The sequence below is a fragment of the Sorex fumeus genome, unplaced genomic scaffold (genome assembly GCF_029834395.1).
Source record: "Sorex fumeus unplaced genomic scaffold, SorFum_2.1 ptg000061l, whole genome shotgun sequence".
NCBI lineage: Eukaryota > Metazoa > Chordata > Mammalia > Eulipotyphla > Soricidae > Sorex > Sorex fumeus.
In genome coordinates, this window is record NW_026606118.1 from 32,861,358 (window position 1) to 32,886,344 (window position 24,987).

The following is a 24,987-nucleotide window of genomic DNA, read 5'->3' on the forward strand; positions in this document are numbered from 1 at the left end:
ATCCAGAAAATTAAAGGAAGAAATGAAAGAAACAGTAGAATGGATAGTCGAGAAAATAGAGGAAGAAATGAGAGCAGAAATAAAAAAGCTAGAAGTCAAAAAAAAACTAGAAAAAGAAGCATCACAAATAAAGGATTCAGTAGACGAAATGAAAAACTCAGTGGGTGCTCTCAGCAGTAGAATGAATACAGCTAATGACAGGATCGGTGAGCTTGAAGATGAGCAACAGATATCACATAGGGAACAAAAAGCAATGGGAAAAGACCTCAAAATAGCTCTAAAGAGAATCAGAGACCTAGGTGATGATGGCAAGAGGAACAACATTAGAATCATCGGAGTACCAGAAGGACAGGGAGGCAAGCCCAATGAAAAAGCCACAGTCAAAGAAATCATTGCTGAAAAGTTCCCAGAGTTGAAGAATGCAGACATCCAGATCCAAGGAGCCAGAAGGGTGCCAGCTAAAAGAGAGCAAATAAAAACACTCCAAGGCATATCAAAGTCAGAATGATGGACGTCATGGATAAAGACACAATACTGCAAGCAGCAAGGTCAAAGAAGGAAATTACATACAAAGGAGCACTCCTTAGATTTACAGCAGACCTACCAGAGGAAACCCCCTCCAAGCCCAAAGACAATGGTGGGATATAGTGAAAAAAAGTCAATGAAATGAACACCTCACCAAGAATACTTTATCCAGCCAAACTCTCACTCAAACTTGATGGAACAATACACCGTTTTGTAGATAAACATCAGCTCAGGAACTTTATAGACTCAAAAACAAATCTAAAAGAAGGATTAAAGGGGCTCCCATAAGATAAGAAACACAATGAACCCCTACAGAAAGATGGCACAAAACCCCAAGACAATATCTCTCTCAATGTCAATGGTCTAAATGCACCAATCAAGAGACACAGAATGGCAAAATGAATCCAGAAATTGAAACCAATGTTCTGCTTTCTACAAGAAACTCATCTGAACAGTCAGAGCAAACACAGACTCAAAGTTAAACCTTTTGTTAGTTCTCTCAAGCTTTTCCAGGAAATTGAAAAAACAAGAACTCTCCCAAACAGCATCTATGAGGCACATATCTCCCTAATACCAAAAGCAAACAAACACACTACCAACAAAGAAAATTATAGGCCAATATCCCTGATTAACACAGATGAGGAGATCCTCAACAAAAAATTAGCAAATAGAATCCAACAACTCATCAAAAATATCATACACCACGACCAAGTGGGATTCATCCTGGGGATGCAAAGATGGTTTAACATTTAGAAATCAATCAACATAATTCATCATATCAACAAAAGTAAATATAAAAACCATAGGATCATATCAATAGACGCAGAGACAGCTCTTGACAAGATCCAGCACTTGTTTATGATGAAAACTCTCACCAAAATGGGTTTTGAAGGAACTTTCCTCAAGATATTCAAAGCCATCTATAACAAACCCATGGCAAGCATTATCCTCAATGGGGAAAAACTAAGATCCTTCCCTCTAAGATCAGGAACAAGACAAGGTTTCCCACTATGACCACTTCTGTTCAATATAGTACTGCAAGTATTTGCAATAGCAATTAGGCAAGAAAAAGATATTAAAGGCATCCAGATAGAAAAGGAAGAAATCAAGCTCTCACTATTCGCAGATGATGTGATACTATATCTCGAGAACCCTAAATCCTCTACGAAGAAACTCCTAGAAACAATAGACTTGTACAGTAAAGTTGCAGGCTATAATATTAATTCCCAAAAATGCATGGCCTTTCTATACACAAATAATGAGACAGAGGAGAGTGACAGGAAAAAAACAATCCCGTTCACAATCATGCCCCAGAAAATCAAATACCTCGGAATCAGCCTAACTAAAGAGGTAAAGGACCTCTACAATGAAAACTACAAAATGCTACTCCATGAAATAAGACAAAACAAGGAAATGGAAACATATCCCTTGCTCATGAATAGGAAGAATTAACATTGTCAAAATGGCGATGCTCCCCAAAGCATTATACAGATTCAATGTTATCCCTATAAAGATACCCATAAAATTCTTTGAAGAAATAAATCAAGCACTCCTGAAATTCATATGGTACAACAAACACCCACGAATAACTAAAGCAATTCTTGGGAAAAAAACATGGGGAGGCATTACCCTCCCCAACCTCAAACTCTAAGACAAAGCAGAAATAATTAAAACAGCATGCTACTGGAACAAAGGCAGAGCCGCTGATCAATGGAATAGGGTGGAATATCCATACACACAACCCCAAATGTATGAACATCTTATCTTTGATAAGGGAGCAAGAAATGTGAAGTGGAGCAAGGAAAGCCTCTTCAACAAATGGTGCTGACATAACTGGACAACCACATGCAAAAAAATGGGCTTAGACCTCAACCTAACACCATGCACAAAAGTCAGATCAAAATGGATTAAAAATCTCAATATCAGGCCAAAATTCATAAGGTACATTGAAGACAAGGTCAGCAAAACCCTCCACAATATTGAGACTAATGATATCTTCAAAGACGACACTCTGCTGACCAACCAAGTGGAAACAGAGATAAACAAAAGGGACTATCTTAAATTAAGAAGCTTCGGCACCTCAAAAGATACAGTGACCAGAATACAAAGACAATCTACAGAATGGGAAAGGCTATTCACCCAATACCCATCTGAGAAGGGATTGAAATCAAGGATATACAAAGTACTGGTTGAAATCCACAAGAAGAAAACATACAACCCCATCAAAAAATGGAGTGATCCCCAGGTGGGAATAGGTTTTGTGCCTTGGACTGTTCCCCCTAGCAGCCCGGTGGCCACCATCCTCCAGAGGCCACTGGACAGTCACATTTGGGCCCTCAGTGACGAGACACGTGGGGCCTCACAGGACGGGGTGGAGCCGGCCTTTTCCTCCGCGTCCCAACAAGACCCCAAGTCATCGCCCATGAAAGGCCTCTCTGGCTCCTGATCAAGCTGCTTACTGGCCATGATCCCAGAGACTCCAAAACAAATCTTGAAACCCAGTGGCCTTAGGCAGAAATGCGTTCAGACCTTGCAGTAGGTTACTATCACCGGGCCACCCCAAGGGAGAAAGGGTGTTGTCCCTCCGCCTGCTCCCCCTAGGCGGCTTGGTGGCTGTCATCCTCCAGAGGCCACTGGACAGTCAGGTTTGGGCCCTCAGTGATGAGACACGTGGGGCCTCACGGGATGGGGCAGGAGTCAGCCCTTTCCTCTCCTTCCCAATGAGACCCTGAGTTGCCACCCATGAACGGCCTTTCTGGCTCCTGATCAAGCTGCTTAATGGCCATGATTCAAGAGCTCAGGAACAAATCTCGGAACCCAGCAGGTTTGGGCAGAAATCTTTCCAGATTTAATTGTTAAAATTTCAAAATTTCAAAATCGTGTGGCCACTACTGCAGCTATGCCACATCATATGTTATTTATAACCAGAAATAGAAAACAAATTGTCTATTGTTGTCTTTTCAGCAGATCTGAGTGTTGGGGTAAAATCCCAAATAATAGTGGTGGGTCTGGTGTCAAAATGTTGAATGTAATCGAAGTAGAGAGATAGAAATGTGAAAATCATCTGCTCCACAGGTAGAGGGAGGGTGTGGGAGGAGGGTATACTGGGGTTTTGGGGGGTGGAAAATGAGCACTGGTGAAGGTATGGATGTTTCATTGCATGACCGAGACTTAAACCCAAAAGCTTTGTAACTGCTATCATGGTGATTCAATCACTTAATCACTTAACTTCCCGTTAGTCGTCGATTTGCTCGAGCGGGCGCCAGTAACGTCTCCATTTGTCCCTGTCGCGTGCTAGTGTAGCCCAATGGCATCTCTTCGCTCCGGGAACATGGAGGGCCTCAAACTGATCGTTCATGACCTTGACAAAGAAGTCTGACCATCTGGTAGGTGGGCGGCCACGCGGTCTCTTGACATCCCGTGGAATCCAATCAGTAACAGCTCTAGTCCAACGGTCGTCTTTAAATCTCATTACGTGACCAGCCCATCTGATTTTCGACACCTTGGCAAATGAGACAGCGTCCCTGATCCTTGATCGTCGACGGATGTCAGAACTCCGGATTCGTTCTCTCATTTGAGTGAAACGTGATATTCCAAGCATAGCTCTTTCTATTCTTCTTTGGGAGACCTGAATGGCGTTCTCATCTTGTTTGCGTAGGGCCCAGGTCTCTGAGGCATATGTTAATGCAGGAAGAACAGTGGAATCAAAGAGATGTGCCCGGAGCCGGAGGTTCTTCGTCCTCTTAGCTATTTCTTCGACATTCTTGAAGGCGTTCCAAGCCGCTCTCTTCCTCCTGCGCAGCTCGGGTGCCAGGTCATTTGTCATGTTGACCTCTCGACCTAGGTACACATAGCTGTTGCATTCGGAGATGGTCGTTCCATTGAGAGCGAATGGGGCGTCAGGAACAAGGCTATTTCTCATAAACATTGTCTTCGTAAGATTCAGCTGTAGTCCTACCTTTCCACACTCACGGTCAAAGTCGGCCAGCATTTGTGCCGCTTGGCTGATATTTGGTGTTATTAAAACAATGTCATCAGCAAAGCGGAGGTGGTGTAGTTGCCGACCATCTATCTTCACTCCCATTCCTTCCCATTCCAGTCGTCGCATGATGTTCTCGAGGGTGGCACTGAAGAGTTTTGGTGAAATGGTATCACCCTGCCGCACCCCTCTCTTGACATCAACGATCACTTCTTTGTAGAATGGTGAGATCCTGGTAGTGAATCCGCAATACAGCTCACGGAGGATCCTGATGTATTGGGCTTGTATGCCCTGATTGGCTAGGGCTTCAATGACCGCTTCCGTCTCAACAGAATCAAAGGCCTTCTTTAAATCAATGAACGTTAAGCAGAGCGGCATCTTGAACTCCCGAGAAACCTCAATGAGTTTGGTTATCGTGTGGATATGGTCGATGGTGCTGAATCCTTTGCGGAACCCTGCTTGCTCACATGGTTGTCCTTCATCTAGTGTTCTGCCAATCCTATTCAGGATGACTCGAGTGAACAACTTGTAGATGACAGACAATAGGCAGATCGGGCGATAGTTGCCAATGTCATGGATGTCTCCCTTCTTGAACAGTAGTACGGTCCTGCTGGTTTTCCATTGAGATGGAACCTTGCATTCAGACAGGTAGCGAGTGAAGAGCCGAGCCAGTGTATTGATGAGTACTGACGGCAGGTTCTTCAGGTGTTCAGGTCTGACCTTGTCTGGGCCGGGTGCTGTTTGCTTCTTTACTGACGAAATGGCGTGTCGGATTTCGGAAGGGAGAACGTTGGGAACGACATACCCATCCTGTGGAATTTGGTATGTCGGCAAGTGGACATGGCTATCGAAGAGATTTGAGTAGAAGTCATGGATAATCTTCTCCATTGCCGTTCTGGAGGATGTGATGGATCCATCAGGACGTCGGAGGGCAGTCATCTTGGTCTTATAGTTGGCGAAGGACAGGCGGGCGTTACGAATACTTTTCCCGGCTTCTGCCGCATCTACCAGTACTTCTGCTCTTCTCTCTTTGAGGTCTTCCTTGATCGCATCTCTGCACTGCTTTGCAAGCTCGGACGTTAGCTTGCGGTTGCCTGAGGCATGCGCCAAACCACGCTGGCGAATTAGCTCAAGAGTTTTCGAAGATAGGCGACTTTTTGTGGCTATCTCTCTCTTGGCGTTCCTCGCACATTCATGGAGGTGCTGAACCAGTCGATCGTATTCCTCGTCAATGTTGTCAACAATGGCATCTTCCCATGTTGCCGCAATAGTACCAAAGAGTTCCCAGTTGGTGGTCGTTCTGGGAGTTCTCTTTTTGAACTTTGCAGCCCTTTCTCCCTGCTCTGTGAAGTAGAATTTTGCACGAAGGAGACGGTGGTCTGATCCCGTTCGAAATTTTGGGACAACAGCGACATCAGTCAGGCAAAACCGTCGATTGAATATGATGTGGTCTATTTCGTTGTGGAATCGTCCACCGGGAGACTCCCATGTCCATCGTTTAGATTCTGCCTTCTGGAACTGTGAGTTACCATGAATGGTCTTGGTCGACATGATGAACTCAGACAGTCTCTCACCCTGTTCGTTCCATTCAATAAATTCAATGGTGATTCAATAAATACAATTATAAAAAATGAAAAAAAATGGGGTGATGAAATGAACAGAAACTTTCTCAAAGAAGAAATCCAAATGGCTAAATAGCACATGAGAAAATGCTCTACATCACTAATAATTATGGAGATGCAGATCAAAACAACAATGAGATATCATCTCACACCACAGAGACTGGCCCACATCCAAAAGAACAAAGGCAACCGGTGTTGGCACAGATGTGGCGAAAAAGGGATTTTCCTTCACTGCTAGTGGGAATGTCGACTGGTTCATCCCTTTTGGAAAACAGTATGGAAGATTCTCAAAAAATTAGAAATTGAGCTCCCACTTGACCCAGCAATACCACTCCTGGGGATATATCCTGGAGAGGCAAAAAAGTATAGTCGAAATGACATCTGCACTTCTATGTTCATTGCTGCACTGTTCACAATAGCCAAAATCTGGAAAAAACCAGAAATCTCGAGAACATATGACTGGTGACAGAAACTTTGGTACATCTATACAATGGAGTACTATGCAGCTGTTAGGAAAAATTAAGTCATGAAATTTACATACAAGTGGTACTGCATGGAAAGTATCATGCTAAGTGAAATGAGTCAGAAAGAGAGGGACAGACATGGAAAGATTGCATTCATCTGGGGGATATAAAGTAGAAAAGGAGGAGACTAACATCCAATAATAGTCGAGATAAGTACCAGGAGTTTCACTCCATGGCTTGACGGCCAGCCGCACATGCTAGGGGAAAGGGCAGGTAAGACAGAGAAGAGAACACCAAGTAAAGGGTGTTGGGAGGATCCTCCAAGGATGGGAGATGCATGCTGAAAGAAGACTATAGACAGAACATTGCCACTCAATGCCTCTTTTGCAAACCTCAACAACCATAGGAGAGAGAGAACAAAAGGGAATGTCCTGCCAGAGAGGCAGGATGGGATGGGGGATGGGGGGAGGGATACTGGGATCATTGATGGTGGAGAATGGGCACTGGTGAAGGGATGGGTACTCAACCATTGAAGCACAAAAAACTTGTAACGTCCACAACTGTACCTCATGGTGTTTCACTAATAAATTTTTTTTAAAAGAAATAAACATTTATTGGGGGAGGGGCTGGATAGGTTAGGGCTCTCACCTTGCACTTGACTGATTTAAGTTCCAATCCACAGCATCCCACATGGTTCCTCCAAGAACCTCAGGAGTAATTCCTGAGTGCAGAGCCAGGAGTGATCCTTGAACATTGTGGGTGTCACCCCAAAAATAGACAATACAAAAACTATAGGCAATAGAAATAAAATTTTAAGAACAAAATAGAAGGTGATATTTGAACAGATTTTCAAATAAATCAATTGAGTTACACAGAATTACAAGTAAGCAGCAACAAGTCTAATAATACTGAAGCAGGCATATCAAAATTATTCTGTGTCAGGAATGGAAAATTAGCCAAAAATAGATAATGTAGGGACAGACAGGTCATGAGGAGACATTTGATTTTTTACTCAAGAATATGTAAAGTCACTGGGTACTTTTGAGCAAAGAAATACTCATAAGGCTGGAGAGATAGTACAAGAGTTAAGCCACTTGTAGTTGGTAGCAGCTCTAATGCCCAGCACCATATATGGTGCCCTGAGCACTTCTAGGGCTCATTACTGAGCACAGAACCAGGAAGAGCACCCAACCATAATGAAGTAAGGCCAAAATAACACCACAGCTCAGAAAAATAAAATTCCTGACAAGGCAAGAAACAGAGCTTATCAGGGCAAACATGATCTGATTGCAACCATATTGATGATTCCAATAAGATCATCTTATACAGGGCTCTTTTCTATGGAGACTTGGTTTTATATACATTATATATCCACACCCTTTAGTTGATTCTCCTAAGTGATTTTTATACCTTAATGCAAAGTTAGGCCAAGCCAGGCTGGCAAGCTAATGGTTTATTCGATATGCCAAAAACAGTAACAATAATGGGTCTTGTTCCCCTGACCCTAAAAGAGCCTCAAAAAAGGCAGCATTGGGAAAGACGAGTAAGTTGTTCCTCATGTTGAGTTCTCGACCTACATACACACAGCTGCTGCATTTGGAGATGTTTGTTCCATTGGGAGCAAATGGAATGTCAGGGACTAGTTCGTTTTTCATAAACATTGTCTTGGTAAGATTCAGCTGCAGTCTGACCTTTCCACACTCACGGTCGAAGTCTGTCAGTATTTGTGTTGCTTTGCTAATGTTTGGTGTTATTAGAACAATGTCATTAGCAAAGCAGAGGTGGTATAGATGCCGACCATCTATCTTCACTCCCATTTCTTCCCATTCCAGTCATTGTATGACGTTCTCAAGGGTGGCACTGAAGAGTTTTGGTGAAATGGTATCACCCTGCCGAACCCCTCTCTTTACATCAATGATCACTTCCATGGAAAATGGTGAGATCCTGGTGGTGAATCCGTAATACAGCTCACAGAGGATCCTGATGTACTGAGTTTGAACGCCCTGTTTGGCTAGGGCTTCGACGACTGCTTTAGTCTCAATAGAATCAAAGGTCTTCTTTAAATCAATGAATGTTAGAGCGGCATCTTGAACTCTTGCGAAACCTCAATGAGCTTGGTCACTGTGTGGATATGGTCGATTGTGCTGAATTATTTCAGAACCTGGCTTGCTCTCATTGTTGTCCTTCATCTAGTGTTCTGCCTATTCTATTCAGGATGACTCGAGTGAACAACTTGAGGATGACAGACAGCAGGCAGATTGGGCAATAGTTGCCAATGTCGTGGATGTCTCCCTTCTTGTACAACAGAACGGTCCTGCTGGTTTTCTATTGATACGGAACCTTGCATTCAGACAGGTAGCATGTGAAGAGCTGAGCCAATGTATTGATGAGTACTGGCACCAGATTCTTTAGGTGTTTGGGTCTGACCTAGTCTGGACCGGATGCTGTTTGCTTCTTTACCAACAAAATGGCATGTTGGATTTCAGAAGGGAGAACGTTGGAAACAACATATCTATCCTGCAGAATTTGGTATATGGGCAGGTGGACGTGGCTATCGAAGAGATCTGAGTAGAAGTCGTGAATAATCTTCTCCATTGCCCTTCTGGAAGATGTGATAGAATCCGTCAGGACATCGGAGGGCAGTCATCTTGGTTGTATTGTTGACGAAGGACAGGCGAGCATTACGAATACTTTTCCCGGCTTCTGCTGCAACTGCCAGAACTGCTTCTCTTCTCTCTTTGAGGTCTTCCTTTATCGCTTCTCTGTACAGCTTTGTGAGCTCAGATGTTAGCCTGTGATTGCCTGAGGCTCGTGCCAAACCACGTTGGTGAATGGGCTCAAGAGTTTCTGAAGACAGACATCTATTTGTGGCTTTCCCACTCTTGTCATTCCTCAAACAATTGTGGAAGTGCTGAACCAGTCTATCTTAATACTCGTCAATGTTGTCACTGGAGGTATCTTCCCATATTGATGCGATAGTGCCAAAGAGCTCCCAGTTGGTTGTTGTTCTGGGAGTTCTCTTCTTAAACTTTGCAGCCCTTTCTTCCCGCTCTGTGAAGTAGAATTTTGCAAGAAGGAGACTGATCTGATCCTCTTTGGAAATCTGGGACAACAGCAACATTCACTTAATCACTTAAGTCAGGCAAAACCGTCAGGCAAAACAACACTGGTCAGGCAAAACCGTCAATTAAATATGATGTGGTCAATTTCATTGTGGAATTGTCCGCCGGGAGACTCTCATGTCCAATGTTTAGATTCGGTCTTCTGGAACTGTGAGTTACCATGGATGATCTTGGTTGACATGATGAACTCAGACAGTCTCTCACCCTGTTTTTTCCATTCTAGGCCATAGGTCCTGATGTGGAGTTCTTCGGGTGACCTTCTCGGTCCTATTTTGGCATTAAAATCACCAACAATGATCCTGTAGAAGGTGTGGTCTTCTTTATAGAACTTCTCCAGCTTCATGTAGAACTTCCCAAGTTTTTCTTCAGCAATCAAGTCACATAAACAAAAGTGTGTGAGCACCACAAATAAATGGTAGGCCCCCTAACCTCATAACAACAACAAAGGGAAGGAAATATGGGAAATACATACACACATGCATGCATACATGTTGACCTATATAAACACATAAAATTTCAGAATTACTTTAAAATAGTTTGTGTATTAAATAAATTATAGCCAATGAAAGTTGCCAAGTCTTGGGCCACAGAGATAGTAGGGGAGATAAGGAAATTGGCTTGCATTTTGCTGTGCCATGTATGACCCTGGTTTGAATCCTTGGTACCACAAATGGTCTCCTGAGCACCTCCAAGTATAATCCCCAAATGAAAAAATAAAATAAAGGAGTTGCCTTGTTGAAAATAAACACTTGGTAACATTGTGATATTGGTCACAATTTTTGAGGAAAGTCTTCCCACAGTGCTTGCAGGTCACAGAGTCACTTCCAGTGAAACTCAGTCTGGGCATGCAGGAGTCTATGAGGGCAACAATTGACGGGGCTGGGGATCAAACTCAGAATCTTGTAGGTGCAAGTCAAGCACTCCACCACTTTAAACTATCTCCCCAGACTCACAGATTACTTTTATTTTGAATATGTTAAGCAAAAGACTTAGAAAAATATTCATATGAAAGTCCAAGAATTCTACTTGAAGTTCTGTAAATATCCTAATAATAGTAAAATTCTAAGAGAAATGATACCCCATAATGTTAAAAAGCAAAAACTTTAGGATCGAGATTGTAGTTTTCAATGGTATATTAGCCACTCTATTTGCTCAACAGCCATCCTCAATCTTATGAAATTGATAGTAAAGTGAAAGTCATCATATTATATTTTAACAATAATTGACATACATAATATTGCTGTAAAATGTAAAATAATGTTCTAGCATTAATTGAACATATAATCATAGATAAATGCTATCATTTATCCCCATTATATAGAAGTTAGATAAATTGCCCAAATCACAAAATTAGAAGTTCTGAGATTCAAATCATTTCTGTGATTTTGGAAACCAGCTGCAAGTGATTAGCTCATATTGTTATCTGTAACATGGTAATCCTTACTAAATCCACCAAATCAAGAAATAATTTTGAAACACTACTCTACTGAGGAAAAATTTATCCACAAGACAACCAGTTAAAAATCCATTATTTTCTTATAGTAAATGTTAATCTATACAAATGAGTAGACTAGGTAGAATAAATCACTGAATACAAAAAGTTTGTAGATATAATGCTTGCACAAATCTACTAAGATACTGAGTAAAGGGGGAGGAGAGAGAGTTCTGAGAATAAGGTGACTGCCTTGCACGCAGCTGACCCAGTTCCATCCACAGCACCATATAGTGTCCTTTGAAGACCACCCAAAGAACCCCATAGTACAGAGCCAGGAGTAAGTAGTAAGCTCTGAGGACAACTGCTGTGGCCCCAAACCAAACAAACAAAAATACCACTGAGCTATGGTTTGATACCATTCAATTCAACTAGGAGAAACATTTTATAAGAAAAGTATCAATTTCAAAGAGTTGGTCAAGTCCAAATTTGTAGAAAAATGCAATAAGCTTGAGCACAGGTCAGGGATGGATAGATGAGGAAAAGGAATGTAACAGGAAAAAGAGAGGATTCAAGTCAAGCATATGTCAGGGATTTTCCTGGCCAAAGCAATGACACATTGAGCTGAATGAGAATAAGCAGCATTGTTATGTGGCCAAAGATATATAACGTTATGCCCTCATCAGTCTTACTCAAGTGGTACTGTTGTAATATGGCTTTTGAGAAAGAAATTAAGTCATTATTAAATTTTAATAAACTACTTATTTAGGGCTGGAGCGATAGCACAGTGGTAGGGCGTTTGCCTTGTGCACAGCCAGCCCAGCCAAGCCAGGTTCGATTCCTCCGCCCCTATAGGAGAGCCCAGCAAGCTACCAAGAGTAGCTCACCGGCACGGCAAAGCCTAGCAAGCTACCCATGATGTATTCAATATGCCAAACACAGTTACAACAAGTCTCAAAATGGAGACGTTACTGGGCATGCTCAAGCTAATTGATAAACAATGGGAGGACAGTGGACAGTGGACTTATTATTTACATAAGGCAATGTAGTGTAGAACCAAGACCATATTCAAGATATGATTCAGCTATTAGCAGAGTCAGTAATATCAGAATCACCTGGAATTGACAGGAGCAGGTGCTGTCTCTCTGCCTGCCCCCTAGGAATCCCGGTGGCTGCCATCTTCCAGAACCCAATGAGAAGCCCAGGTATGCAGGAGCAATAATGGCAAATGCCAGACCTCAAGGGGTAGGATATGGGCCAGTCCTTCTCATCCCCCTGCCCAGATTGGACCCTGAGACGATGACCACAAACTGTAAACAGCTACTATTTAAGCTCCTTAACAGCCAGGATCCAGAGACACACAAAAGAATCTCGGAATCGAGCAGCTCACTACAGAGATCTCTCCAGACCCTAATTATCTAAAATTTTAGAATTCCAGGAGCACATGGTCATGAGAGCAGCCACATGACATATTATGATATTCATAACAAGCAATACAAAATAAATTGTCTAGCATTGCCTTTTTGGCAGAATTGAGTGGTGAAATGATGGGAAAATTCCAAGTAACAATTGTGGAACTGGTGTCAAAATATTGAATGTAATCAAAGTAGTGAGTATTTCGCCTTACAAGCGGCCAACATGGCCGACCCGAGTTCGATTCCTCCGCCCCTCTCGGAGAGCCCGGCAAGCTACCGAGAGTATTCGATATGCCAGACACAGTAACAACAAAGTCTCCAATGGAGACGTTACTGGGCCCGCTCGAGCTCGAGCAAATCTGCCATACAAGCTAGAAATGACTCGGATTGGGGAGGGATAGTGGGGATTTTGGTGGTGGAAAATGTGCACTTGTGAAGGGATGGGTGTTTGATCATTGTATGACCAAAACTCAAACATGAAAACTTTGTAACTGTATCTCACAGTGACTCAATAAAAAGAAAGAATCACCTGGAATTGTTATAAATGCTAAATCTCTGCCAGTATCATAGACCTACTAAATCAAAAATCATCGTGGGATTGAGAAGCACTGTACCAGTGTTCTAGAACTGGTTTGGTATCTCTTAACTTGTAACTAGGCAAAAATCCTTTAATTATTAAACTTCAATTACTGATCTCCAAATTCAGGGGTTGGGGGAGGTCCCTTGTCAGAAGAAGGGTCAAATAAAGCACTCCAAAGCACTTTAAGAGCTGTAAAACACCATTTGAATTTTTTTTCTAAAATAGTTGTTCATTCCCGGGCTAAATCTGAAGGCACAGGTCTGTGCTTGGATGTGCTAACTATTTCCATCACAGCTGCCTCACCATTCCTACACCCACAGAAAGAGCCTCAGGGAAATGTCTTACTTCTGAAATATAGGATCAGGTTGATGAAAGTGTCTTGGAACTGAGTTATCCCAGGGGATTTATGGGGCAATGTGTGCCCTAGTTGCTCTCCAAACCCTGCAAAGGCATTTGTCATCATGTTGGTGGAGATTTGCTCCCCATCTGAAGCTTTGAGTAGTCCTCCATGCTCTTCTGGTGTGTTAACGGGAGTACTCTGTGAAGGCTAAGAAAACAATGATGCAGGAGTCACGATTTTGAGATGTTCCCCCATCAGGAAAGCTGTAGATACTCTCCAACAGTTAAAGCGAAATATCACCTTGGAAATTTCTAGTGTGGCTATCTTCCTTTAAATAAAATCTTAAGTAATTAAAAGTTAATAGTTCATTGTTAACAATTTTCTTCCACAGGACCCTACCAGGGGAGATGTTTAAAAAAAAGAGCTCAGAGCTTAATAAATTCAGAATGCTGAACACTATCTTTTGTCCAGGACCATCACAAAACACATCAAGAATTTTCAAAAAAATGTGATTGCAGAACATTTTCTTGAAACATACCTTTTAACACAGCAATGGGATTCAGTGATTGAAAAAGTAATTCCAGTAAAAACATACTTTGAAAATTTCCTTTGGGGGAGTACATTATATTTAATACTATCTCAATAGAACAATGACATATCAAAGAGCCCTTTTGTTTACATTATTCTACACTAGATGTTTCTTAATGACAATAAATTGTTCTTTATTCTCTTGCTCTTAACACAATTAACAAGACATTTAAGAAATAATAAGTGAATGATACATTTTTAAAAATCAAAATAGAATGCTAAGAAGATAGTTCCAAGGACCGAAGTACTGTCTGGCATGTAGAGGCCCCAGATACCACTTCTAGAGCATGTGATCCTCTGAGCATTCCAGGGTGATCCTGGGTGACCCCAGCACTGATGGTCCCAAATATAACATCAAGGGGTATGGACCCTGGGCCTTCTGAGCGCAGCATAGCAGTCCCCCCACAAATCAAAAGAAAATCCATCTTTTGCATGACAAAAGATATATTTACACCAAAAGGTCAAAAAGACTTCTTAAATGGATTTTATGTAATTGTATAAACATTCAAAGAAGTTATTTAGGACGACCATCTCTATTGGTGATACATAAAGCAAACGCATCACACACAAAGAAAATCGACATAGGTGTACTATCAACCTAGTCTTCGCTGTCATCATTTCTCAATATTTGAAAATCAATCACATTTTGCTGTTTCGAAAAAAGCAGCAATTACTTGTTTTAAAAGGTGGGAGCACGTGTCATTCACTGTAAAATAGTAGAGAAGGAAAATTTGAACTAGACAGTCAATGGGGACTTGGACTCACTGTTCAAAGTTTATAGAGCTTAGTTATCAAACACCTGGTAAAGCAGAAAAACATATCCAAGGGCCATGGATTGTTCTAAATCATGCCTGTTTGTTTTCCATTGAGCCCCAGGTCTCTACAGTATGTCCTGAGAGAGGCATTTTGAGTGTGCAAAGCTGCTAGAAAAACAAGACATGAGGAATGGGTGGGGAGCAAAATGCACATTTTAAACTAAAAACGGAAACATGGATGCTGATACTAACCAAGTTTCCTCAAGGAGAGAGCCCTAGGTACGCATGCGTAACTTTGAAGTGACCCACAAATATCTCCCTTTAAAGAACTTTCTCCATCTCACCCAGATTGTATTTCCTATAACGGGAAATAAAAGCCCTTTAGGTTCTGCTCAAGTGAGTGATTTGCCACAGTCACAAGACAAAGTGACTAAATATTCCTAGCAAGCTCATGTATTTATTGAATCTGCATTTAGAGCTATTTCCAACTTTGGCCTTGGAAAGATGAGAGAAATATAACCTGGAAGGAAAAGTTTGGGTTTTCGTAGGCTCTGAGAGGGATTTGACATAAATTGCTCTATTAACAAAATGTCCTTTGTTACAGTCCCAAAGAAAAACAGGAAGTAACCATGTGCAAAAGCATTTTTTTGATGACTGTCCCAAGGACCCAATCAGTTTCTTATAAATCTCAGTATCTGCCATTCCATTGCAACCTCTCTCACGTTTTTTTAACTTCAATTTTTTTATTTTCAAGAGTTTCTGTGATCCTGCTAATAATTGAATAATATTAAATCTCAAACTATTGTTTAGCATTGTTTAGCATTTCTTTATTAACTTTGATGCTGCATCAAATTTTATACACTACTTAGGTAAACATTTGAAAGAGGTGGATTTATAGTACACATATGTTATATATTTTACATATTTTATACAAAATTTTTAAAACAAGTGAGAGTTAGCATTTGCCTTATTTAACAGATGTACCTAATCACTGTAATTCTCGAGACAAATTCCAAAAGGGGAGGTGAAAAAATTTTAAAGGAGATTTAATAAATATGAATTAAAAACAATAGCAGATCTGGAAAAGATACTTAGCTTTTGGCACCTCAATTTCTTCTGTTGTAAAATCAAGCAAATAATAAAATCTACAGCATAGAATGTAATAGGGATTATAAGGTAAAGGTAAGGTAAAGGCCCTCCCGTTGATCGTCGATTTGCTCGAGCGGGCCCAGTAACGTCTCCATTGGAGACTTTGTTGTTACTGTGTTTGGCATATCGAATACTCTCGGTAGCTTGCCGGGCTCTCCGAGAGGGGCGGAGGAATCGAACTCGGGTCGGCCATGTTGGCCGCTTGTAAGGCGAACGCCCTACCACTGTGCTATAAGAGTTTATTAAAATTTCTAGACTTTTATAAGTATCAGCTATGTCTATTGGTGGCTCACTATTATAGCATTGTCATTGATTATAAGATTTAAGAAAGTTTTAAGAAAGCACATTTTAAACTAAAAACGGAAACACAGATGCTTATACTAACAAAGTTTCCTCAAGGAGAGAGCCCTAGGTACACATGCATAACTTTGAAGTGACCCACAATTATGAGTTTTAAGATTTTTGTTAACTCTATTCTGATTTCTTTTTCTTTTGGGGAGGTGGGGGTAATACACAACTTTGCTTGGTCTTATTACTGGTTCTGAACTCAAGAATTACTCCTGGCAGTGTGCAGGAGATGGTATAAGATGACAGAGGATCGAACCTAGGTCAGTCATGAGCAAAGCAAGTTTTCTACCTGCTGCACATCTCTCCAGCAACTCTGATTTCTTTTAGAACTTAAACAACACTGAAAAGCCAGCACTCACAAAAGGAGAATATAAGAGAGTCCAGGAAAAATAAAGTCACACAAGTTTCCTAATAACTGAAAGCAATTACTGCTTATTCATAAACTGTATATAGCCAATTTATGCAGTTTTAATTTCAGAGTTCATATTAATATACATAATGTAAAATACATCATAAACTTATTGTTATATTTTTATATTTTATTATATACTACTGTAACTTACAACCAATATAAGAAAAAAAGGTAGAAAGAAAAATATATATTTTCTCTTAAAAGTGACTTGTTTTTGACTTATTCTGAGCTCTACTGGAAAAACCAAAGGAAAATATCAACAACATTCCTGTAATAAAAGTTTCTCTTTTTGTTCTGTTGTGGTTCAGTACCTAGGGATTATGGAATCTGGGAAACTTTCACATGATTATTTTTGGAAAATAAACTGAAAGAATTTTCTGAGAGACTTTAACTTCATATTTTATGTTTGATTGGTTTTCCCCCAATATCTTTGACCAAATAGTAAATATCATATGCACAACATACCTGGAATATAGTAAGTTCTCATGGTATATACTGGTTAAAATAAAGAATAAGAATTTATTATAAATTTGCCTGGAAAAGTGGTCATGCAATAATACACTGTTAATAATAAATCATTGTTTTATTTGAATATTAACACTTTTTTTACCAAAATGAAAATATGGAAGTGTAATGGGCTATAAAATGTTTACCATAGTCAAGTAGAAAACCTAGATTACATTCTAGATCATCACACCTAGCTCCTCAGTGCTAGGTGTGACTTAAAGGATCAATTGGATGAAGTGGAGCTAAAGTATTGACTCACTATAGGATACATAAAGACTTTTCTGAATACTCCACCTGCAAATAGACTGCCTACCAGGTCATGATAGCTTTCCATTGATCAGAGATTTGTGTTACATTGTTAAGAGCAATGTTGCTCAAGGGCCAGGAAGACAGTCCCATCTGTTGAAAGCTTGCTACAAGTGATGGAGTGGAGAGGGAAGTCAGAATAGAGAAGTCCACTATGACAGTGATAGTTGGAAATGATCACTCTGCACAACAGACTGCTGGAAGTAGGTAAAAGAACAACATGATAATCTTTCTGTATCTGCATTGCAACCATAATACCCAAAAGGGGAGAGAGAGGAGGAGAAGGAGGAGGAGGAAATGGAGGAGGAGGAAGAGGAAGAAGTGGAGGAGGAGGAGGAGGAGGAGGAGGAGGGGGAGGAGGAAGAAGAGGAGGAGGAGGAGGCGGAAGAGGAGAAAGAGAAGGAGGAGGAGAAGGAGGAGGAGGGGGAGGAGGAATAGAAGGAGAAGGAAAAGAAGGAGGAGGAGGAGGAGGAGAAAGAGGAGGAGGAGGAGGAGAAGCAAGAGGAGAATGAAGAGGATAAGGAGAAGGAGGAGGAGGAGGAGGAGGAGGAAGAGGAGAAGAAGAAGAAGAAGAAGAAGAAGAAGAAGAAGAAGAAGAAGAAGAAGAAGAAGAAGAAGAAGAAGAAGAAGGAGGAGGAGGAGGAGGAGGAGGAGGAGGAGGAGGAGGAGGAGGAGGAGGAGGAAGAGGAGGAGGAGGAAGAGGAGGAGAGGAGGAGGAGGAAGAAGAGGAGGAAAGAAGAAGAAGGGAGGGAGAGGTGGAGGAGGAGAGGACTGGTGAAGGGAAGGTGTTGTAACACTGTATGACTAAAACCCAATGTTGAATAGCTCTGTAACTGTATTTCAAGGTGACTCAATTTTTAAAAAAGAGAGAATAATGTTTCTTCCTCCTATTACACGTGACTTATTTTAGGTAGAGATAAAATTACTCTAGGTATAAAGTAATTTTATGTAAAGAGGATATTGTCTAATAATTTATAATATCAAGCCCAAAACACATATTAGATGCTCCTACATATCTTTTGAAAACTCACATTGGAATGAACCAAAGGCTGAACTGTTGTAAAAATTGAGTAGTGCAGAACAGAGGTGTGGTTTGGGGGGAGGTTTGAAAGACTAGAGAAGAAATCATGAATAAGAAATGACAATGTCACTGGTGGAGAGATGGTTATTCAATCATTGTATAACTGAAACGCAGCCACAAAAGTTTGTAAGTCTGTAATTGTACTTCACGGTGATTCACTAATAAAAAATTTAAAAAAAAAAGAAATGACAATGCATGTTTCTAAAGATAAAGTAATAAAAAGATACAATCATACTGCATAATGAGAGTGGTGAAGTTAGGAAATATTTAATAAAGGAGCTTGTGTCATCAAAGCTTCTGCTTCATCCTAAACTTTAAGGTTAAGCTACACATGTCTGCATTTGATAACATGACTGGCACTCTTCTAAATCATCTGCTAAATCATCTGATATGGTGAACCTTGAATAAATCAAAAATCTTGTTAAAGTCTTTCAGTGTAAATTTGTAGATGAATTGTGGATTTTATATGTTTCTAAGATTAATCACATCACTCAGTGTTTAGTAAATACTTAAATGAAAAGAAGACTGGGAATATGATTCCATGCTAGAGCACAAGCCTCTCTCTTGTATCTGAGGCTTTGGGTTCATATTGATCTCCACCAATATAGAAGTAAATATATTGATAAATGTAATCAGGAAATAACACATTAAATTAATTTAAACTTTACTGAGATAGATTTATCAATCAGTGCATTACTATCGTCTTTATTGAGAGCAACTGAGGGCAAACACCATGTGACAGTCATTGTCTTTACAAAGCCAAAGTTTACAAATGATTATACAGTGAATATTCACAAGTCAATTGAACTTGAGGAGAAATAATAAGTGGTATTTAGGTTTTGAAATAGAATATAAGAAAATAATAATATATTTTATCATAGAAATAAAAAAATAAGTTGATTTTAAAAAGATTAAAGGGTTGAAAACTTGATCAAAAGGTACATAGAGAAGCAATTTCATGACAGTGCATGAAAAAAAATTAAGTTTGCAGAAAATAACATTCCTCAAGTGGCCAGCAAACAGGATGTGGTGAGAAGTCATTTCATTCCAAAAAGTGATTGCTCTCAGAACAGGGAGATAGCTCCACGTGTTGGAGTACATTCCTTGCATGCTCAAGACCCCAAATTCAATCCTTGGCACTGTATGGGCCTCTGAGTACCTCCAGTGTGGTCTCAATAGCCCCTGAGCACCAATTTATCATATCTAAGCACATTACAAATATATCCATGTGTGGCCCCAGGGCCCATAGCACTATTTAGAAAGTCCCCCAAATAAATGATTGCTCACTAGTGTTGTTATTATAAATCCCAGTACCTCAATGAAAATGGTAAAAAAATTATAAAGAATATATATATATATATATATATATATATATATAATTGAGACTAGGAACATAGCTACAAAAAGCTGAAGCTAGAGATTTGTATGTGCAAGATCCCAAGTTCTATCCTCAGCATCATAAGATTTTTTTCAGAACCCACAGATAGGATCCTAGTGGCCTCAGTATCACCAAGTCTAAGCAATACCACATTCTAGGATCAAACATTAAACTAACTAGCTCAGTTTGAGTCAATATTATGAGGGTACCAAGGCCCCTGAGAATTACTTGGGAACCTCTGCTCAAATAAATACAATATTGATAGGTATTGACTAGACCTTTGGAACTTACCAAACTAGAATACCAGGACCATTTGGCACCATCTGTGCATGGGACAGTGCTCTGAGAACCAAGAGAATCCACCTTACACTTGGCAGCAGTTCAGCTTTCTAAGCAACAGAACATCTGTAAGGATCATGATGGCGGAGGGGGGCTGGATTCCTGGATATATCATTAAAGCGGCCTATTTAATGTTACAAGACCATAATGGTGAAGTGATGCCCTCTACTTCCACTTATATTTTAGTTTAAATGTTTCATTTTGTGCCATTTCCCACAAAATAAGACTATCTATTCCTTTCAGAGGTAAATATCTATATTAGAGATGGAAATTTCTGACACCAGCATAAATGTGCAAAGAAATTTCTAACTGAAATTTTATCCTCTGTTTTCAGAAAAAAAATCAAATTTTCTCCAAACTCATACTCTTTCTAATAAACTGTCATCTCAAAATGACAGCAATTTAAAGGACTAAAGATTCTGAGGGAAGGAAAATTAAATCATTATTTAAAAAAATAAAAATTGCTACGGAGTTATGAGTAGTTTCAAAAAAACAGTCCGATGACTAGCATTTTGCCAGATCATTTGCCAAAATGTTGACATGAGAAGTCCCTGAAAACTTTGTCTTAAGTTTCCAAAAATTTCACTGAGGAAATTGCTAAAAGAATAAACAATCAGTTCAATTGCATACAGTAAGACTACGGTCTCCATTCAATGTGCATATTCTCTGTTTATAGCTGGGAAGAATTTAAATTACTTTCTTAACATTCCTTTTGCTTTTCAAGTATAAACTAACTAAAAAAAAATTAAGTAAAAATTGATGATCTAGCAGTGTTTCTCTGGCTGCCATACAGTATGGGCAGTGAGTTCTAGACTCCAATTTATTGGTTTGTCAGAAAGTTTGGTTATTTTCATCAATTTAGCTTTACATTTAACATTCCTTCCCTTAATTGAAACCATGCGAACACATTTGGTTAGCATCCACATTCCTACAAAAGTAAAAAGGGCACTTTGTTTCAAATTCTGCACAGTATACAAGTAAGTTTTTTTTTAGTAGCAAATATGCAGTTGGCACTTAAAAGCAGATCCTTCTGAACCCCTATTATCAGTGGGTACAGTTCATCTTTAACCAACAGCCAGTGGGTTGGTAAAGGAAAGAGCCCTGTCCATAATTTTAGTAACTAAATAAATAGCTTGTCAGGGATTAATCCCAAGGTCTTAAATATGACCCTTTGAAAATCATGGCCATTTTAGAGTTTTATTATCTCCATCTTATTCTTTTAGGTTCCTACATCTACATCAAATACTGGCAGAAGGACTTGATCTGAAATACTACATTTAGGTACATTAGGCCTATGTTTTTTCATCCAGTCCTATTGTGGAAAATTATTCTGGATAGAGTCACTTATGCTTTGGGTTCAGTGAATAATGGGTTAGTAGGAATTGTACTTTCTCAGCTTTGATAAAAGAATCCTATACAAGCCAACAATATAATCACAGGATGACACATACAACCAAAATAAAATAATTTGAAGTTGACAAAGGAAGAAATGATATTCAATACCTTTGTCAGGAGAAATTCAAAGAACAAAGGGGGAGGGTGGAAAAGGAACAGAAGGTCAGGTCAAAAGACTGAGTAAAAATGACTCTCTATAGACAATGACAGCGGCTTGTTCCATCACTACTCTCCCCCCATTGTTCAGAGAAGTTGGAATCACTTAGAGCTTTCATTATTTTAGCAAGTATTTACTCAATGCTTACTATATACTCTTCTATATTCTATTGCCATTTGTTGCTACCTTTTTTAAGCTCTGAAATAAACAAGACTTCCTATATCTTACACTCTGCCTTCCACCTGTTTCCTCTTTTAGGTGCCCTATGGCTATACCCTGAGCTACAGATCCTCATTGCTTTCTGTCTTAGCAGAGGCTAGAGCGGGGAGGTGACACCTGACATGAAGGAAAACAACAAGGCTTGAGAGACTAAGTGTGTGAAGAGAAGTCCTGATGACAAATCTTGGCGGAAAGAGTCAGGGAAAATGACAAGCACAAGAGTGAAGACCCATGACAAGTCACCAAGCTGACAGTGCTCACTAAAAAAAAAAAAAAAAAAAAAAAAAAAAAAAAAAAACAGGGGCTGACCTCCTGCCTCTGCCTTTCATGCCATTCTTCCCTTAACACACACAACAACAACAAACTCGTTTCTTGTTTAAATAGGATTCTGTCGCCAACTTTAACACTTTTTCAATGACTTTTTTTTTATTTTGAATGAATTTGTTGTCCTGAAGATAAAATAAAACATAGCATGGCTTACATTGACGTGAACAGTGTTTTTCCTTAATACCTTCCGCTGTAGTACTTAATACTCCAGCCATTCTGAACTTCTTCCCCTTCCACCTCGGTATGGGGTCTACGCTATTCCCCCAGTGAAAAATAATCTCCCAGACCTTCCTGCTCGCCCCACCTTCATGACTAAAGGTGCTAGAAATTCAGGTCTTAATTTAAGTGTTACTTCTTCCAGATGATCTTCCCCACTTCTAAATCAGTATGTCTCCAGAGGACAGGAGGCTGGGTTTGTTTGAAATATTTCTGGACTGACTCCATATTAACTGAATCAAAATCTGAGGCTAGGTCCCAAGAAACCACATAGTTCATCTTTTTTATTGACTCTTAAGAACCAATGTCTAGACTGTGTAATGATATTAAAAATAATAAACAAAGTACAGTTGCCAAGAGATCAAACTGTAAATAGTAACCAGTAAGAAGAGACATTATAACCAATAAAAGAAATTCTGGCTATCAACACGTAATGCTCTAGCAGGCACTAACAAACAACAGGTACCGTTGGCTATTTCATTGCAACTGACCCTTCCTTGGGCTAGAATATACATGCTGATATTTACTAACCACTTCCTCTGTGCCAGTTGCTGTTTTGAATTATTTTCTTATTACTACTTCAATCAGCTTTCAAGGCATGAGTTAGTAGTTACAACAATTTTCATTTACAAATGGTTGACTTATACAAGATAGAAGGCCTGTTAGGCACTGACCTAATGCTACAATAGCAGTAATTAACAGGACTAGATTTCATATGTACATTGCATTTATTATGCTATATATGTAGTTTTATTTTAACTGACTTCCTCTCTGCACTGTAATCTCCATGAAGGCAAAATGTTACATAAGAACTGGACACTATACCTTTGGAGAATAAAAAATTATTTAGTTTAAGATCAAGAGAACTGGGCATCAATAATAGCTAAGATAAGTACCAGGAGGTTTACTCCATGGCTTGGAGGCCAGCCATACATGCTAGGGGAAAAGGCAGCTCAGACAGAGAAGCGAGCACCAAATAAAGGGTATTGGGAGGATCCTCCCAGGATGGAAGAAGCATGCTGAAAGTAGACTATAGACGGAACATGATTGCCACTCAATGCCTCTTTTGCAAACCACAGCACCCAAAAGAAGAGAGAGAGAACAAGGGGAAATGCCCTGCCACAGAGGCAGGGTGGGGGGTGAGAGGGATACTGGGATCTGTGGTGGTAGAAAATGGGCACTAGTGGAGGGATGAGTACTTGATCATTGTATAATTGAAACCCAAGCACAAAAATCTATAAGTCTGTAACTGTACCTCATGGTGCTTCACTAATAAAAATTTAAAAAAGAAAAAAAAGAGAAGTGGGCAGGTAGAAAGCTGATCAATTGTTTGGGATAACTTCTAGTACTTTGAGATTTTTTTCTTAAAAACTTCAAGTACAAGAGCTTGTGAACTTAGAGAAATTAATATGTTACAGCCACCCAGGGTCTCTGACAACTATATTCCTAGAAAACCTTGTCATAAATTTTGTTTTTCTGCTCAGACATTTCTTTTCAAGTGACAAAAACAATATGAGGATAACATGTCTACTCTTGACAAATTAAATCTTGTATGAAAGGTTAGGAAAAACAGAATGGAACCAGCATAATGGTCTCAATATTCCATTGAAGTTTTACTTGGAAAAATCTTTTAAGAATGCCTCTTAATGGAAGCATTTATAACACATAGCCTCACCACTGAAACTGTTCTGTCTTCTGGATCAGAATCTAAGCATTTAGCCTCAGAAAGTATGACAACATTTGTTTCTTCTCTCAGGATGGAAATCTGATTGTCACTTCCCATAGCATTATCATTCACTACCACAACACAAAGAAGACCATCTCACTTTATCTTCTTTATTTCATTGTCATTAATTATTTTTTATTTTAGTCACTGTGCTGTACAATACTGTTAATAGTGGTGTTTCATTCACACAATGTTCCAACCCCACACCCAACACCAGAGTGAACATTGTCCTTCTCTGGTGCATAGTCAGCCTTATCTAGATTTCTCGTTCACTTCTTCCCTACTCTAGTTTTTCTACTCTCCAAGCCAAATTTCAATTCTGCCAGGGGGAAAAAAGACTTCCTAAAACCCTCCTTTCACAAAGCAAGAACCTATATTTTTTAAATAACATCATAAATTAATATTCATCATTACCCTAATTATGAAGCTTATACTCTTAAACTGACACTCAGAGTATAGTTTCTATCTCTATTTTCACAAAATTTCCTCACCATATCTATGAACCTAAATTCTCTGCCAATAGATAACATAAAAGCACTCATAGTCTTTCTGAATTTTCATCTAGTGACATATCTTCCAAGCAAATCCTTTTCATTTGTTCAAGT